Here is a 6,506-nt window from a genome sequence, read left to right as displayed (position 1 = left end):
CTGTAGATAATCATTAGGTCTCTTTCCCTGCCTCAGTCTTTATTTGCCTCAGTTAGGAAATTATCATACATGATTGTGATTATCTTTCCCTTAAGAACCTTGTGAGGTCTTTAAGAGATGGGGACTATATCTGTCTACATTTGTATCTCTATTTCCCATATGCCTGACTTGTGGTTATAGTGTTTAGGGTAGTTAAGGAAATGCTTTCTCTGTGAAAACATAAGTGGAAGGATGGCCCATTCGTTTAGAAGGTCATAGGGCACTGCGACTGTCAGTCAGAATACCCACAGAGGAAACATATTGAAACACAGTTGAAAACCTTTTTCTACATCGCTATCAAGGATTTTAAAAATTAGGAAGATATGGTTGCTCAACCCGAACCGTAGCAATCAGAAGTTTAGAAGGGTGGAATCACTTCAGCCTTATAATTGTTTGGCAAGCCTGAACAATATACGAAGAATCTTGTTCTCTAAAACAAAATAAAAGAATTAAAGAAATGGAATCTTTTCGAGTTATTCTGTGCATCAATCATTGCGGACATTCAACAGTCAGGACAACACAACCACTAAACTGTGGATTGATTCTTTGAGAGTTTTGTCTGAATGTGAATATTGGTCATGTTCCTCTTGAAGATCTACCAACGTTTAGGTTAACAGATGAACCAGTGTGGTGACTTATGCATCAGTCACAACAGCACTTTTATAACCAAGTTGGGCATATCCTCTGAAGCCAGAGGTTCAAGAGCAGTCTTGGCAGCATGACCAAACCCCATCTCTATCGAACATACAAAAGAATTATCTGGGATTCGTTAGTTGTGTGCTTATGGTCACATCTAACGGGAGACAGGATGTAGAGGATCCCTTGAGCCCGGAAGACCAGAGGTTGCAGTGAGTTAGACCAAACCATTTGCCCCCTACAGCGCTAGGCATATGGCAGAACCCGGCTGTCAAGTTGTTTTTTTTTTTTTTTTTTTTTTTTTTTTTTATTTTTTTTTTTTTTTTTTTTTTTTTTTTTTTTGTTTTTTTTTATTTTTTTTTTTTTTTTTTTTTGTTTTTTTTTTATAAGGGATTTTTTTTTTTTTTTTTTTTTTTTTAGATAAAGGACTACTGTTGTCTAAGGACTAACTAGTATATATTTAACACCATGTGATGTTAGGAGATGTGGAAAAATACAGTTTAATATAATCTAGAAAGCCAATTTGTAACAGCTTATAATATATGAATAAGTTTTGAAACTTTGTTTTTCCAGCAAGTTGAAATATTCAAGCCTGGATTTTTTTTATTTTTATTTATTTTATTTGATGATTTTTATTAGCATGGAGTCTCCTCGCGGGTCACTTGGGAGGCCTGGAGTAGAATATAATTAATCAGCTCACCAAAACCTTTGCCTCTCAAGTTCAGGTGATCTCTTCATGACATCCTGAGTAGCAGAAACTACAGGGCCTGCCATGTTGCTGGCTATTTTTTACATTTTGCTAGTGATGTGGTTTTACAGTGTTAAACAGGTTGGGCTTCGACCTTTCTGACCAACAGGTTGATCTGGACCGTGTTGGCCTCCCAAATTATTAAGATTATGGGTTGAGTCCACAGAACCAGCCACGTGTACCTTCCTTGAAGATGAAACTGTGATTTGTGGAATTTGAGAGACATATATTCATTTCAAACAGAACCCAGTTTGGCTTTCATCAGATTTCTTGCTAAAAATGATGATTTTCACGTGTAGACTTTAAATGAAAGAAATTTATGGTTAAAGGCAAACTTTAGTAAAAACCATGGTTTTTACTACAGAAGAGAAGAAACAGTGCTAACAGAAGGTGAAAACTTTTGAATGGTAGTGGCATGTTTTATTTTCAAAATTCTTTCTGATTTTTTTCTTTTTCTTTTCAATTTGCCATTACAAGGCTAGAAGCTCCCCTTCACAATCAGTAAGGTTGTGTGTGTGAGGGAAGACAATTACATTTTATTTCAGAGATTGAGGACATTATTTTTCTTATTTATTTATGTGCTGTTACAGAGAATGAGAATTTTTTGCTCTTACACGGAGTAATTGAGCAATCTAGATTTTATTTTTTTGGAATGCATTCTCAGGCTGGGAAGGAAACATTTTGTGACCAGTTTTGTTGGTTGCTAGGAGACCACAGTCTCTTGTATTCCATTGCTACTAACTTGGGAACCCTGGTGATGCGTGTAATAGCGCTTTCTCTGCTCTAGAAACTCCTGACTAGCCTTTGACAGGCTGCAATCTCAAAACCACGCAGGTTGGAACCTGGGCTAAGAAATATCTATTATGAGATGGAACACGGTTCTTACAGAAAACATCAAGATTTTCTCCCAAAGATGATTGAACTGGTGTCACGAACCTCCTATGTCTCCATTGTAGAGCAAGATCCTGGCTCAGACTTCAGGCACGATTAAGAAAATGCTGTTTCAGGTTTTGTCAACAGATCTTCTTAAAAAGACCACGTGACAACCGTTCGTTTTGTCTCTGGAGCCAGATAAAATAATGAATTCTTGTTCCTCTGACCTTTCCCAGAAAACTTGTGAAAACTAGTTGAAAGTGACAATTCAAAGTCTATTTCATGGGAGCTTGAAAGGAACGGCCTTGCAAGTGCATCTATGAAACACTTCAAGAAAGAAATTTGGAAAAGAAGAATCTTGCCAGAATAGTTGCAAACTGACAGTACAAACAGTTTTGTTTGCAGTCAACTTTAAGGATTTTAAAATATTCGCGACCGAAGTTTCAAAGATCTGCCTTTCTACCACCACCTTTCTGGCCAAAGAGAAAGCATCTGTGTCTTAAAACAAAGGTACTTAACATATTTCCGTTACCAATTTACATAGAATGTAAGTAAGTTTTACTTTGTACATACAGTAAAATATGTTTAATACAAGGCAAGTTATGCAAGATTTTGAAATTATATTAGGACACATTAAGGTAACAATTACTGCATTTAACTTGAGCATTAAACTTTCAGGGTTTTAAGAAATGTTGGTAACCATTTTGAATCTTATCACTGAACTCCAAATAAATGTACCAAAGCCACTTAATGAAGTGTTGCTATTAATATGTAGCATGTGTTCCCTTGACGGCTTAACAACTTGAGTGCTTTTTTCCAAAAAGCACATGCATACAAATAGTAAACTATGTTCATGAATTATTTGATGACATTAAGTTTGTGTGATGAAGCAGAAATCTGAAATTTATTGTGTTATATTTGTTATTGTCACTTGTCCCTTGGTTTAAAGTGGCACTGAATTACATTCTTTTTGTTTGTTTTAGTTGAAGTGCTATTATAATCCAAATTTCAAACGTGGCTGTCCCCAACTTTTAGTAAGAGTGAAAAGAAGAATTAATGTTAAAAATGCTTCAGTTACACCTTCTTTATTCCATGAAGATTTCAACCAGAGGCATATCAGAGAAGGGGCTAACATGGAGAAGCATAATCCTGCTTAGCTGCTGAAGTTAGTGCAGAAAGTTTATTTTCAACCTCTACAAATTTAAATACTGTCTATAACAAGGGAATCTTCTGTCGGAAAGATAATTGCCAGTTCATCTGACCCAATTATATGTGGTTTCCCTCCTCCTTCATGTTCAACCTCAATTGGACCATCAGAACAAAGTGCAACAGATCAACGTGCCATTTTAAATCGGTTAAGCACTATTCATATGCACTCTCACAGCACATACATGCAAACAAGGGGCCGCATTGTGAATTTTATTACAACCACAACTTCTCTATACCACATAATATCTCCCTTTCTAAACAGTTTTTTGCGGCTGACAGTAGAATCACCTGCTGTTCCAACGAGATATCCTGTAGTATCAGTCAATCAGGCTCCACATCCTAACCTGCTACCAGCAGGCCACCGGTGGTTGTAAATGTCTACGATAGCTGATATATCATCTAGCCCTCTTTCCAGGCCAGCTACTCAACCATCACCACTGGACAAATATCACACTAGTTAACACTGATCTTCCATTAAAACTGCACCAAATTATGCGTGACACATGGAGACTAACATTTACATTGACAAAATAAATAAATAAAGATTTCTGCAATTACCTTATGGAGCAATAAAATTGCATGTTTACTTTTATGTTTGCTTTTTTTTATTTATGAAAGTATAGTTAAGAGTAAAATGGGGTTTTGTTTCAGTGGCAGGCTACTGTACTACTTCTTAAAAATAAATATATGGATCATTTGAGAGGAAATTTTTCATGTGTCTTTGTAAGTTCCCTAATTTAGTTATCTGAAGAGGAAGAAACAATAGTCTTTGGGTTCATTTGCTGTTGAAACAACACAATACCACTGCCTGTGTGATTTGGCAAAAGACTTATTTTGCTTATGGTTCTGGAGGCAGGAAAGTCCAAAGAGCTGCATCTGATGAGATCTTCTTTGTACATTACAACATGGCAGGATGGCCCCATAGGATGAAGGACATGCAATGAACAGAAATTCGGGGTAAAAACTCGTCTTTTGACCCAAAGTCCACACAACACCTAACTTATTCTCCAGATAATACTATCTATCATGAGGTTGCACCCATATGGCTAAGCATCTCTTAAAAGTCTGATCTGTCAACACTATCACAATAGACACAGAATTTCAACGTGAAAATTGGAGGGACACACTAAACAATGACAGCAGGCAAGGGAAGAGAAGTAACTGGAGTTAGGAAAAAGAATGTGACTTCTCAATTAATCTGGCATAAATAAAATAGGGGCAAGAATTTGGATGACACAAAGGGAATAAATGCTCACAGAAACACACAAAGACACATACAGACAGACTGAAAATTTAGAGAAAGGTTAACACATGCTATATACTTCAGTATTTTCTCAATTACAGTTTCACCAGTTATTTTAAAGTTGAATTTTAGTTGGCAAAGATTTTCTTCATTGCAGTTAATACCTAGTGAGTTCAGTGACCATGATCACAATTACTTGTGTCATCACTCGAACAATAAATTTTATATCATATTATGCTCTTGGATTGCATCATTGTCAGCAGCATGGTGGAATTTCACAGCTGGCAGGAACAGTTAACCTTTTTGATCATTACATTAAAGCATTCCAACATGTTTGTGTCTTTAATTACCTCCTGTTAGAGTCCACCTTTCATATTTTCTAACTACACATTTTCTTGCTTCTCCTTCTCCTTCTCCTTCTCCTCCTTCTCCTTCTTTCTTCTTCTTCTTCTTCTTCTTCTTCTTCTTCTTCTTCTTCTTCTTCTTCTTCTTCTTCTTCTTCTTCTTCTTCTTCTTCTTCTTCTTCTTCTTCATCTTTTTCTTTTTTCTTATTCTCTGAGAAAACCTTGCTATGTTACCCTGTCTAGAGAGCAGTGACCTTATTTCAGCTCACTGCAACCTCAACCTCAGCGTTCAAGGAATTCTTATGCCTCAGCCTTTTGAGTAGGTAAAATTACATATACCCACCATTCTGGACTAATTTTTATATTTTTAGTAGAAATGGGGTTTCACCTTGTTGGCCAGGATGCTCTTAACTCCTGGCCTTATGTGATCCACCCACCTTGGCCCACAAGCATGCTGGGATTACCAGCTTGAACCACCAAACCCCACCTCTAATTTTCATCACGTTGTTTGATGCTCTATGCAAAATCAGATTTAATTGCTTTTGTCAGGATTTAATATCTTTTAGATTCTGGGTCTATATCCTCAACATGGCTGAACAAATCCCTTCCAGATCTGATATTTGTTTTTGTTTCATCTTCATGTCTTTCTGTTTCACCACAGTCAGACATTCAGACAGCTCCACTTTCAGACATGACCTTATCTATCTGGTAACTTTCGTCCTATCATTTTCTTGGAGATAAAACCCTCCCTCCCTATTTGCCTGTTTAAGATTCTTACAGCACAGACATCACTCCATCCAGGAGGTGTTTCTTATCTATCACATTAATTTTCTTGTCTATCTGTCTTGGGTACCCAGCACTCATGTAACAAAGTACCTGATATATATATATGTGTGTGTGTGTGTGTGTGTGTGTGTGTGTATGTGTGTGTATATATATATTCCTCTGAATATATGTGTGTGTGTGTGGGTGTGTGTGTGTGTGTGTGTGTGTATTCCAGCACTTTGGGAGGCCGAGGTGACTGGATCACCTGAGGTCAGGAGTTCCAGACCAGCCTGAAGAACATGGAGAATCCCTTCTCTACTAAAAATACAATATTAGCCCAGTATGGGGGCATATTCCTGAAATCCAAGTTACTCGGGAAGCTCAGGTGGGGCAATCCCTTCAACCCATGAGGTGAAGCATGCAGTGAGATAGCATAGCATTGCACTCCAGCTTGAGTAACAAAAGAGAAGCTTCATCGCAGAAAAGAAAAGAGAAGAGCAGAGAAGCGAAGAGAAGAGAAGAGAAAATAAAATAAAATAAATGATTTTAATACCTATATTAGAGGTTTTATTTGTTAAGTGACAAATATTTAATAGAAGTCAAGCACTTTTTTCTAATTCACTGAAGCAAAATTAATAGTTGCCAAAGC

General features: G+C 36.9%; 1 pseudogene; it reads left to right on the top strand.

Annotated features, from left to right (window-relative positions):
- Nucleotides 1-2,898: 2,898 nt before the first annotated feature.
- LOC104659768 lies at nucleotides 2,899-3,966 on the top strand (annotated as a pseudogene).
- Nucleotides 3,967-6,506: the final 2,540 nt, after the last annotated feature.

This window comes from Rhinopithecus roxellana, chromosome 22 (genome assembly GCF_007565055.1).
Source record: "Rhinopithecus roxellana isolate Shanxi Qingling chromosome 22, ASM756505v1, whole genome shotgun sequence".
NCBI lineage: Eukaryota > Metazoa > Chordata > Mammalia > Primates > Cercopithecidae > Rhinopithecus > Rhinopithecus roxellana.
Note: the sequence above shows the minus strand (reverse complement) of the source record. Positions and strands in the feature narration are given on the sequence as shown.